The 12,558-nt window shown below is 53.4% G+C and overlaps 1 protein-coding gene across 11 annotated transcripts in view; it reads left to right on the forward strand.

The window, feature by feature from the left end:
- The window catches only part of LOC136794050 (uncharacterized), a 147,363-nt gene that overhangs the window by 89,834 nt on the left and 44,971 nt on the right, over positions 1-12,558 (forward strand). The window contains exon 1 of one of the 11 annotated variants that reach the window (XR_010840257.1): positions 2,472-2,562. The exons of the other annotated variants lie outside the window; for them this stretch is intronic. The gene's annotated coding sequence lies outside the window, so the exon portion shown is untranslated. Of the gene's footprint in view, positions 1-2,471; positions 2,563-12,558 lie in introns of those variants that run through there. 11 annotated transcript variants of the gene reach the window in all.

The following is a 12,558-nucleotide window of genomic DNA, read 5'->3' on the forward strand; positions in this document are numbered from 1 at the left end:
TTTTCAATGGGTGTCTAGTTTTCTAGGCATCAATTTTAAAGATTATAACTTGACTTTATCACAATGAAAGTTCCCAGATATACTTAGAACTATCTGTGGATATTCTTTTCTGTTTAATTTGTATATGTGTTCATTCATGTAGTAATGCCACAATGTTTGAATTGTAGTGGCTTTATAGTTAAGTTATATAGCTGCCTGCTAATTAACAGATACTTAACTTCTAATAAAATTTATGACTTGCACCTGAATGCCTCCAGACTATGTTCTTCATTCAGACTCTTTACTATCCTCTCAGTATAAATTCCGAGCTGATATACATTAAAAACTCAACTAACGTGGCTAACACCTTTTAGTTTTCATCTATATTCCTAGATTTAAAATATGAGAAAGTAATAGAATGCAACAGTTTTGAAAACCTCTAATGACTCACATTTTCTATCTCTAATTAAAACAGAATACCCTGTTAAATATCTTTGCATCATTTACCCGGTTTCATGAATTCTGGCTGCTGAATTTAATTTAAATTCACTCTGTTAAAATGAGAGCTCAGTATAAGCTTTTAGCATACTCAGTGAGATTTACAAATAGTCATCTGCTAGGTGGTAAACAGTAAACAGTCTTTTTTATTGCAAATAATCTTAGACAATAAATGTTTTTTATGCTCCATTTAAGAATAAAGATGTCAATCTGAGATCACAAAACGATCCTTTCTTTAAAGCTAAAAGAAATTCTGCTTTGATTAGTTGCAAATGCAAATATTACCCAACTTCTTTCTCCTTCTTTGATAGTTGTATAGAAATAAAACTAAATATAAGAATTTAAGCCAAACCCACTACAAATGAAACTGCACTACAGGCCCAGTATCTTCAGTGATTTCTAGATGATTTCTATGCTCAAACCTTCATTCAATCCTCTCTTCCTAAACAGAATTCTTTTGTTTTTTTTGAATAAGTTTTATTATAAAGAATATTATTATATTATTATAAAGAATAGATTCCTATCCTTTATAGGGAAATCATGTAATCAAATAAACCAGTGCTTCCCTGGTGGCACAGTGGTTGAGTGTCCACCTGCCAATGCAGGGGACACGGGTTCGTGCCAGGGTCAGGGAAGATCCCACATGCCGCGGAGCGGCTGAGCCCTTGAGCTATGGCCACTGAGCCTGCGTGTAGAGGCCTCAAAGGTGAGAGGCCAGTGTACAGCAAAAAAAAAAAAAAAAAAAAAAAAAAATCCAAAAATAGATTAAAAAGCAGCCATAATTCTACCTGTCAGATATGTTATCACTGTATCTATTTTATTGTATAGGTTTCTTATATTTTTTTTAACATCTTTATTGGAGTGTAATTGCTTTACAACGTTGTGTTAGACTCTGCTGTATAACAGTGCATCAGCTATACGTATATATATATATCCCATATCCCCTCCTTTTTGCGTCACCCTCCTACCCTCCCTGTCCCACCCCTCTAGGTGGTCAGAAAGCCCTGAGCTGATCTCCCTGTGCTATTTGGTTTCTTCCCACTAGCTATCTATTTTACATTTGGTAGTGTATATATGTCCATGCCACTCTCTCACTTCGTCCCAGATTACCCTTCCCCCTCCCCATGTCCCTAAACAGAATTTTAAGAAGATAGCCAAGATAAAATGAGAAACTGATTTAGAGTTTAGTACGAGATTTACAGCTTCAGTGATTTAGGAAAATTCCTTGACAGCTATACTGAGCCTCAGTTTTCACATTTGTAAAAGGGTGAGGATTAAAAAAACTGATACTTTTGGAAATGCCTTTCATTCTGATTGGATATTTTTAAAATGTGAACTGAAATTTAAATGTATAAATTATGAAAAGATGACAAAAAAGGCCCTTTATCCTTTTTTACCCAGATAAACACTGGTGGTCCACTGATAGGAGAAGGGGCTTCTCTAAGTCGTTTTCTTCATCCTGATTTCTGGACACTCCCTTCTTTTATCTGCTTTCGGAGGCAGCGGGTGACATTTTGGCAAGTTTTATTCAATTTCTTTATGCCTTGATTTTAGGAAAGAAGAACAGTAGCTGTGCTGAGCTCTGCCAGGTCCGATAGAATTTTGGAGTACATATGAATTCAAGCATTGCAATCTGGGTCCCCACTTCGGGCCGGTGGGGCTGGCCGGGGGCAGCGGAAGACGTGCGTGCGTGCGTGAGAGCGGGCGAGTCCACGGGGTGGGACGCGCGCGCCGCGAGTGGTTCAGCCAAGCCCCCGGCTCATTGTGCTCCGGTCACGCCGGCCCGAGTTCATGGCACCGTTGGAGGCCCCAGGCCTGTGACCGCAAAGAGGGAGCCGGGGCCCTGACGGGAGCGAGGCGGCGGCGGCGGCTGAGGCCCAGGCCAGGCCCCATCTCCTCAGCCTCCCGCCCGCCCGCCCGCCCGTCTGCCGCGCCCCCGCCCGCGGCGCTGCGCCCCTCCCCCAACCGCCGGACTAGCACGGTGCGGGGGGCCGCTCGCGAAGACATGAGGGAGAAGCTGAGCTGAGGTTGGAGTCGTCCGTTGGGGCCGAGCCTGCCTTCTACTTGTGGCCGCTGCCGGTGTATGTAAGTGCCGCCCGTTCCCTCCTCCCGGAACCCCGCCCCTCTTCCCCCACGGCGCGCGCTGAGCACAACGAGAAACGGAGCGACTCGAGTCGCCAGCCCCACTTTGGAGCCCCCCTTCCCGCCCCGCCGTGGTTCTCCGCGGCAGTTTCCAGCCCCCGCGCGCATGGTGGGCAGAGGGTAGCCGGTGCCGGCCGGGGGCGCGCACTCGGCCGCGGGGACCCCGCGCTTATGAGGGGCGCCCGAGCTGGGCTGCGGTTTGCTCTGCAGGGCTGGGGATCCTGGTACCCTCGGGCCTGGCCTGCCAGCGAACTTGCCCTTCTGTACTTTATGATCTGACTTGTAGGGTTTCTGTTTCCTGGTAGTTTATTCTTAGCGCTGTCAACGTGTTTAGTTTTTTTTATTTTTGAGGACACCCTTTCCTCCCTCTCTCCAGTTTTTTGTGTTTTTGTTTTAGTTAGGCATTTTGTCCCTCTGATCTTGAGTGGCCTTTGGAAAATGACACGCCCAACGGAAGTTTACGCAGGCGTCCGGTGATTCCAGAAATGCAGGGTGTCTGGCTAGGTGGGTGCCCGGCCTCTCGTCCACCTTGGCGGCGTGGTGCACGTGTTCTTGTCTCAGGGTTTATGCTTGGGCCTCGCAGCCCACCTTCCGGAGGGAAAGCGCAGCGGGCGCCTTGGGCTGGCGCCTTTCGGGCGCCCTTTGGGGCGCTGGGCTTGCGGGGACTCGGCCTCCAGGGGACCTGGCAGGGAAGCACGCGCGACCCGCCCCTCGCGCGGTCTCCGTATGTGTCAGTTTGTGGAAACTGTGTCGTGGCCGGGGGCGGGGGCGGGACGCTGGGACCACCTGGGAGCCGCTGTTGACTCCGGGCCCCGGTTCTCCGCAGTTATCTGAGGTCAGAGGGTTTCCAGCCCGCCACTGCGCCCTGGCGCTTTCTGTTTTGCTCTTCTGTGCCGGGAAGCGCGGCTAAGCCTGGGCTCTGGCTTTTGCTGTTGGGCAACTCGAGGTGGCCCGGGTGGGCGGCCTGAGCAGTGGGCAGGGCGCAGAGACATCCCAGGGGAGGGAAACTGAAAGTGGGGAGAACCTTCAGAACTCCAGCTGATCCACTCGCCTCGCCTCCCCGCCCCTCTTACTGCACTTGTCTTGTATGGGTTGGCTAGCCGGCGCGTTTTTCAAAATGTAATAATTTGTTAATCTTTAGTAGCTGTGAAGCATAGTTCACTTGTAGTGCACAGTTGTAGGAGTTTTGACACATGATCGCCTTCAGGTGGCAGAGCAATCCTGTCATCCCATTTGCTGCCCTTTGGCGCCAGCTTGCCTCTCTAGCCTCTTGGCCGCTAATCTCCTGCCTGTTCCTAAGGTTTTGGCTTTTCCAGAAAGTCAGGTAAAGGGAACAACAGCATGTAGCTTTTTGATTCTGGCTGCTTTGGCTCAGCAAAACCTATGCGAGATTCATCCCTGGTTTGTTTGTTGTTGTTTTAAATATTTATTTAGTTAGTTATTTACTTGGCTGTGCTGGGTCTTAGTTGCGGCACATGGGATCTTCATTGCCGTGTGCATTATCTTTTAATTGTGGCGTGAGGGATCTAGTTCCCTGAGCAGGGATGGACCCCGGGCCCCCTCCATTGGGAGTGCGGAGTCTTAGCCACTGGACCACCAGGGAAGTCTGTCATTCCTGTTGTTGCAGGTATGAGATGCCACTCATTTTTCTGGCTGTGTTGTATTCCATTTTCTGTTTGTCCATTTGCCTGTGGGTGGCAGGACTTGTGGGATGTTTCCAGTTTTGAGGGGATCAGGAATCAAGCTGCTGTAAACATCCCAGTGCAGGTTTCCATGTGAACTTGGGTTTTACCTCAGTTGAGAAAATACTCAGGAGTGGGACTGGGGTCTGTGCTACGTGTATGTTTAACAACCCTTCTGCATCTTAGAAATTGGTTATTTTTGAGTATTGGAAGAGCTTAGAAATCCATTGTGACCCAGCACCCAGGCACTTGAAACGAAGTTGAAAGTTGATCTGGAAATGGTCACATTGTCCCCATCACTGGCAGGCGGACTCTCAAGCAGTGCACCATCAGGTAAGCCCTCCCATCACTGTCTTTTATTCAAGGCAGAGCAAGGCCACCGATTTGTAACCCTTGTAAGGAAGGCCTCTTGTGTCCAGGCCCTGGCAGGACCTCGCTTTCTAGTGGTGGGCGGTTCTGAAGAGAGTGTCTTTCCCTTGCTGGCCGGACCTCGCTTGGCAGGGTGCGGGGTGTGCTGCCTGCCTGGCTGGACGCTCGTTCTGCCGGTCAGCATCCGTTCCTGGTGTGTCTGTCCTACTACCAGGCAAGCGGTCACGGGCCCTAGTGAATTGCCCACTGAGCCTCAGCCTTCCTAAAGCTTTGCGGGTAATGTCTGCTACCCTCCCATTTCCCTGCTGAAGAACTTTGCTTTCTCATGGGAAATGAGGGGGCAGTACTTTATAAGAGTTCCTATTTTGTGATGACTCTATGGATGCTGAATACATTAAGAAAATGGGCTCCTTCCAGAAGCTTAACTTCTGAGAAGGTCAGATTACTCATGTGACCTCACGTTGGAAATGAGTGAACTTGTTTGTTCATTGATTCATTCATTCTGCAAGCACCTCCTGGATATTTACAGTGAGTGTTCCAGGGGGCTAGGAGGATAGTAGACAGTATTCTTTTGTTTTTGAATTTAATTTAATTTATTTTTTTATACAGCACGTTCTTATTAGTCTTCAGTTTTATATACAACAGTGTATACATGTCAATCCGAATCACCCTATTCAGCACACCACCCTCCCCACTCCCCCACGGCTTTCCTCCCTTGGTGTCCATACGTTTGTTCTCTACATCTGTGTCTCAACTTCTGCCCGGCAAACCGGTTCATCTGTACCATTTTTGGGGTTCCACATACATGCGTTAATATACGATATTTGTTTTACTTTCTCTGACTTACTTCACCCTGTATGACAGTCTCTAGATCCATCCACGTCTCAACAAATGACTCAATTTCGTTCCTTTTTATGGCTGAGAAATATTCCATTGTATATATGTACCACAACTTCTTTATCCATTCATCTGTCGATTGGCATTTCAGTTGCTTCCATGACCTGGCTATTGTAAATAGTGCTGTAGTGAACATTGGGGTGCATGTGTCTTTTTGAATTATGGTTTTCTCTGGGTATATGCCCAGTAGTTGGATAGCTGGATCATATGGTACTTCTATTTTTGGTTTTTTAAGGAACCCCCATACCGTTCTCCATAGTGGCTGTGTCAATTTACATTCCCACCAACAGTGCAGGAGTGTTCCCTTTCCTCCACACCCTCTCCAGCATTTGTTGTTTGTAGATTTTCTGATGATGCCCATTCTAACTGGTGTGAGGTGATACCTCATTGTAGTCTTGATATGCATTTCTCTAATAATTAGTGATGTTGAGCAGCTTTTCACATGCTTCTTGGCCATCTGTATGTCTTCTTTGGAGAAACGTCTATTTAGGTCTTCCGCCCATTTTTGGATTGGGTTGTTTGTTACTTTAATCTTGAGCTGCATGAGCTGTTTATATATTTTGGAGATCAGTCCTTCGTCCGTTGATTCGTTTGCAAATATTTTCTCCCATCCTGAGGGTGATAGTATTCTTATTCTCAAGAAACTTATGAACTAAAGACGGTAGGTGATCTCTAAACACAGAAGTTCAGCTGAGGTGTAGTGGCCCGTATATGGGATCAGCGGAGGTCCCAGAGGGTGGGGCTGCCAGATTTGCCCTGGGGGAGGTGTGGGTGGCTTCTCTGAGGAGGTGGCACCTGCAGGAGGAAGTGCAAACAGCCGCAGCCGCCTGTACTCGCGGAAATGTCCAGCCTCCAAAATGAGCTTTTGTGCAATTGACAAATAGGAGGGCAGGGTGCAGGGCTAGCTTTGTTCCTTCTGTGACTGAGAGTTCCCAGATATGCACTTACAGCTCACCGTGGCATTTCTAAAGCAGGATGGCCCTTGTTTTGGTGGGAAAACCGGGTCTCAGCTCAGGAGGAAGCAGGTGGTATCTTCGGCTGCCTGATGGCAGGGCAGAGCCAGCAAGGGCTTGCAGTGGTCCTTCCCCTCCGTGTCTCACTGAGGCTGTGGGCGTGCAGCGGCCCCAGCGTGACTGTCCCCGCCTGCTTCTGGCTTCCTTCTGAGAGCCCACGAGTGTCTGATGAATGCCCGCTGACCAGTCACGCCCTTCACTCCACAGTGAGTAATAGCTGAAGTGGGCGGCCGAGGGAGCCATCCCTCCCTGTGACTGACAAAATATTTTCTGACCTGACCTCTGCTGGTGTGAGTCCTGCCTAATCTGAGCTCAGGTGGAAGGCACGTTAACCCGTTGACGACTTTCCATGGGTGAAGTAGCCTCTTTAAAGAGGAAGGGATCACCGGGAAAAGCCTGGTATTCCATACGTATGTGGCTGTTAGCTTTCGTACTTTGGTCCCTAACCTCCAAGTGCCACCTGTATACTCTGTTCCTGGTGGAAGGAGCCAGAGGCAACCGGCCCGTTGGATATTCACTAGGCAGGAGGCAGCAGAGTTGCGGGGGACCCACCCCCAGTCTACCTATGGGAGCTGCATCCGTTTTTCCTTAATTAAATTAAACTTTTAATTTTGAGGTGATCGTAGATTCTTGCACAGCTGTCAGAAATAAGTCGGACACATCCCACGTTCTCTTTACTCAGTTTCTCCCGATGGTGGCATCTTACAAAGCTACGCACCGATGTAATGATTTCATTGGCATTGGTACAATCAAGATACAGAGTGTTTGGTGTCCCTTTTGAATTCGGGGACGTGTAGGGTGCGACTGGCTGTGTCTGCACATCCCTGGGTCCCGGGCCCAGCGCACGTCTCCCAGGAAACCCCTCTCCTCCCTCTTTCTTTCTGCCGTGTCCTCCTCTCGTGGTCCTGGCACTCTTCCCCAGTGCATGCACCTTCTCTCCCTGTCTGTGGGATGACAGTCCTGTTTCCTTCCTCCCACTCAGGGTGCTGCCTGGAGGCCTCTTTGGCATCTTCTCTGTCCTTCAAGCTGTCCCTGCTATTCCCACCAGCCGGGTCTCCTGCCGTGCCCATGGCATTGAGCAGTCCTAAGGGTGTTCACGAGGACGGTGCCGGGTGTCTGTCCGCGGTCCTCCAAAGCTCACGCGTGGCTCTGTAGTGCCTCCCTCACCGCTCGCCTTTCTCGTTCCTTCCCAGACTCTCTCTCCTGACCCACGGCCGCTGTCGTGGTGCCTAGCCTGGGGCTCTGTTCCTCAGCGCCCCTGTGTTGGACCGGGCTCTCTTCTGTCCACGGCGCGTGGCAGGGCTGCCGAGTCACAGGTTCCCTTGAGCTGCAGTTGGGAGGTTGGAGGCTGTGTGCTTCACTGAGTATTGACCTTGGATGATGATGCCTCCTCATCTCTGAGGGGCTTCCATTTGAATCCCCTCAGCTAGTCATGGTGTGCACAGCCGATGCCTGGAAAGTGCGTCAGACTCACACCAGGGCAGCCAGTACGTGAGAGAGGTTACCTCTGAGAACGCTGGTCCTTTAAAACCCTGATGCATCTTTTCCCAGTTGGGGAAGGGGTTTTTGCGGGCTGTGTGCTGGGGGGCGGGGGACCACTACAGTATGGTGCCCACGGGGACGGCAGGAGTCGTGGGGCTCGGGGCGGGGAGCTCTCCGGAAGTATTTGCACATCGCGTGGTGGTGGTGGCTCATGTTTCCTCTGGTGTGCAGGTGGCTCCCTGGCATCTGCTCTGTGCTCACCCTGCGGGCTGAGTGAGGCTCCCACTGGGGAGCAGGTTCTGGGGCCGCAGGACACGCTGGGCCCACACCTAGTCTGGGACAGACACCAGGTGAAGGGGCGGGACAAGAGGAGGAGGAGCCGTGCTGGGTCTTGTGGGTTTTGTGTCTTTTTAAATAACAGCTTTGTCGAGATAGCATTCACACACCACAGAACCTCACCCATATGAAGTGTACAATTTAATGGCTTTTACTGTATTCACAGAGCCACATGTGCAGCCATCACCTCTGTCTAATTCCAGAACATTCCATCAGTGCAAAGGGCCCGCAGTCCCCTGCCCCAGCCCCTGACCCTAGGAACCCGCTCTCTGTGTCTGTGGATCTCCCTGTTCTGGATGTTTCCCATCAATGGAATCACACACGGTGTGTCCTTCTGTGTCTGGCCTCTCTCACTGAACGTCATGTTCTCAGGGTCTGTCCACATTGTTGTGAGTGTCAGGGCTTCACCCCTTTGTGTGGCTGAGTGATGCTCCCGTGTGTGTGGCCCAGGTCATGGGGTCTCGAGGCCCCTGGAGAGGCGTTCGTTTCACTTGGTCCTGGGGTGGAGTGACTCCAGTTGCACTGATACGGTGCTAACAGGACCGCTTGCTGGAGTGGGAGACACCTGGAAGGCTGGGGGCCTGGCCAAGGCTCACCTTGGCCTTTGAGACTGCAGGGTGGAGGCTGTGCTGCCGCTTGTGGCTCGGGGAGCGCAGGCGAGTCCTCCTCCAGCTGTGCCCCATCAGAAGGGCCTCCTCCTCCCTGGGCTTTCCCTCCCTTCCCGTCACGGCCTTGGCCTCAGCCTCAGGCCGCACTGCTCTGTGGCAGTAAAGCATTTTCTTTGGTGAGGGCGAGAAAAGTTCTGGTGGTGAACTTTTGGTCATCGTGTTCCCCCGTCCCACCGGGGTCACTCCACAACGCCCCCTCCACGTGGAACCCCGGCGTCAGGCACTCAGCACTTGCAGCGGCTCCTTGGGTGGCTGGGCAGCCTGGGCTTTTACAGGTGGGCTAGTTTGGATTGAAGCAACTGAAATGGTCTTGTCACCACTGGAGCCCCCATGGCGCCCCATCGTCCTGTGGACACACCCATGCCCATCCTGCAGAAGGATGGCTGCCCGGACAGCAGTACGTCCCGGCCGGTCCTGGCTCTGCACAGACTGGCTCTGCTTCCATGAGCCGCAGACCCAGGCGTGGAGCTCAGGCTCAGGGTCAGGTCTGGAAACGCTCCCACAGGTGCGGCGGTAGGTGCGGGGGCACACGAGCCACGCGCGTGCCCTCCTGTGAGCCACGTGACGAGTCAGAAGAAGGAGGCGAGGTACGTTTTCATAGCATTGTATGTCACCAAGTATAGTCCAGGCACGACATTTTCAATGTGCCGTTTAAAGAATTACTGAAGGGCAGTTTTACTTTGTGTGTTGCACATGCACTCTGTCTTAGAAATCCGCGTGTATCTCGTGCTCACAGCACACGCCACTGGAGTGGGCCAGCACACACCATTGCCCCTCGTCCAGGTGGCCAGGGGCCACTGTGGGCACAGTGAGGCTCTAGACCCCTCTCCCTCGTGGCAGCTCCTTCCCTGGACCCTGGTCATCAGGGCCCCTGTGTCCATGTCCTGCACCGTGTCCGTGTCCTGCAAGGTGTCCGTGGCCCGGGAGCCACGGGCCCGCTCCCTCTTCTCTCTTCCTCCTCCAGGTGGACTTTGTCCTCATGGGATCCTGGCAGCCCCTTCCAGTTTTCCCATGTTGACTGTTCCTTGCAGTGCCAGTCTCATGGGCAGGGTTTTGTGATGCGGCTGGGTCCCAAGACCAGCCTGGTTTGTCGCCTGGCCCTGCGGGGAGAGGGCCGGGTCGGCGGTGGGAGGAGAGTCTCCTTCCTTGCTCTCTCCTTTGCATTGCTTTACCAGGTGGTTCCCATCATTTGCCTGGCTTGTCCTCAGGTATGGTCCTGGGACCAGGCAGCACCCTCTTGCTGGGGGCCTGTGGACGTCCGGGGCTGACCGTGGATGAGACCCGTGTGATGCTCCACAGCCAGTCTCTCTGCCACCCCTGCCCCTGTGTGAAATGCACTCATTTTCAAGTGAAAACCTGCTCGCTTCTTGAATACTCAGGCCCACCGCAGGCACTGGCCCTGCCCCTCCCCCTTCACCCCCTGCTCCCTCTCCCTGACAAGTGGGTGCTCCAGAGTGGGGCCGTAGGCTGAGAGGTGCTCCCCAGCGGGGCCGCAGGCTGAGAGGTGAGGCTGAGTGCCTTTGCTGGGCCTCGGGGCCCTCTGCTCACCCACCTGGCTTTCCTCCCAGCTGGAGAGCCTCCTGTGGATTTTCCACTCCTCCAGCCAGATCTCTGCTCTCAAAGCCTTATCACTGGGAGAGGCAGAGAGACAGCTGGCAGAGAGACAGCCGGCAGACCTCCTGCCGTGTTCCATCTTCCCTGCCTTTGACTCTTCCCGCTGTGCTTCTCCACTTTGGGAAACATTGTGTACATCCCACCCTGGCCACTCTGTCCCACTTGCCTTGGCCCCCACACCAGGGCTCCAGAGGTGTGCAGAGCCTTGGGGAAGAAGGCAGCGAACCCCAGCCCTCAGGCAGTGCCCCCTGCATCCTGCTGGGGAGTGGGGACCGCGGGCAGAGACCCAGGGTGCTCACCCTCAGCACCTCCTGGGCACTTGTGCCCTCAGCAGACGGTGATCCAGAGTGTGGTCCCTGCTTGCTTCAGGCTGGTGGTTCTCTGAGTGGGGCCCCTGGGTCAGCAGCTTCCCCACCAGTGGTAACTGGTTAGGAATGCGGGTTCCTGGGGTCCAGACCTGCTGACTCTGAAACTTTGCACGTGGGCCCCAGGAGTCTACTCTGACCAGGGATTCTGATGCTCATCCCGGTGTGATGCCCCTGGCTCGGAGGCCCCCTGGATCCTGGCGTCTTCCTGCTACGAGTGGGAAGAGGAGGACACAGTCCGCGTCTTGTCTCCTCCCCATTCTCTGCCCCCTGCCTCTCGCCAGGTCCTCCAGGGACGACGTCTCCAGATGTCGTGCCCCGTCACCGTGAACCAGCCTGCGTGCTCAGGGGTGGGCCGTGCCCTGCAGCGAACACCCAGGAGGCCTCCTGTCCAGGGTCCTCACACCGGGCGCAGGGCCTGTGGGGACGAGCGGGGGCAGAGCCAAACCTGTGGGCGTCCGGGTGGAGTTCCTGTTCCCACACCTGTCCTCACAGTCAAGGAGGAGGCAGGGGCCTGCCGAGTGGGACAACCAGGCACCCCAGCCCCGTGGGTGGCCCCTGCCCTCACCTGAGCTGGGCAGGTGAGGGGAGTGGACAGGATGGGCTTGGTGGCAGCTCAGGCCTGATGACAACCTGCAGCTTCCGCACAGGGTGCTTTTTCAGGTGGGAATGGTTGTGCTTATTGCGGCTGTTTTCCCAGGACCCCAGAGTGAGGCCGCTGCCTCTGTGGTGATCAGCATTCCAGTAAGCCTCTGTTTGGCTTCCTGCGGAGGCTCTGACACTGTCAGTGAGAAGAGCCTGGGTTAGTCACTGACTCAGCGAGCAGCCAGCAGCGGGCTGGGACTGTGGCTGGGACGGGGAGGCCAGGCGTCCCATGCAGCGAGACCAGGGCTGGCCTCCAACCCCGGAGTTCCAGGGTTCCCCCAGGGGAGGAGATGTGGGTGCTCCTAAGCGTGGGGTTCCTCAGGGCTGTTCTCTGTCGGACCTTTGTGGGTCGGCTTCTGGAATTGCTCTGTTCTGAAGGCCTGTGAAGCAGAAGGAGAGGCCACAGCCGAGAAGCTGTGAGAGCTTCTGAATCCTCGATGGTGATCAGGGCATCTTAAATCATATGACTCAGGATGGTCACTGGAAGGTGGCCAGTCCCTAAAGCAGCATCCTTAGATCGTAGGAGGCATGTAGTAAACTGTTTCCTTCCTTTCGTTCTGGTTTTAAAGCTTGGGAAAGCTTGAGTTCATCTCATCACAGATGAGACCACATTCCAGGCCCTTGTCTTCCCAGGTCTGTGTGATTCGGCCTGAGACGCGGTGGCTCAGCCAGGGCTGCGGCCCACGTGCGCCGTGAGGGCCCCTGCCACCCTTGCAGGAGGAGCGTCTCTGGTGCGCGTCCAGCCTCTTGTGAGGGCCAAGGGAGGGAGCGCAGTCCGAGCCAGCATAGGGCTGCCACGCGGCGCACGCTCAGGCACATGTGTGTGCTCACGGGGTCCTTTCAGAGCGCACACGCTGTTTTTTAACTC

This window comes from Kogia breviceps, chromosome 1 (assembly GCF_026419965.1).
Source record: "Kogia breviceps isolate mKogBre1 chromosome 1, mKogBre1 haplotype 1, whole genome shotgun sequence".
Taxonomy (NCBI): Eukaryota; Metazoa; Chordata; class Mammalia; order Artiodactyla; family Physeteridae; genus Kogia; species Kogia breviceps.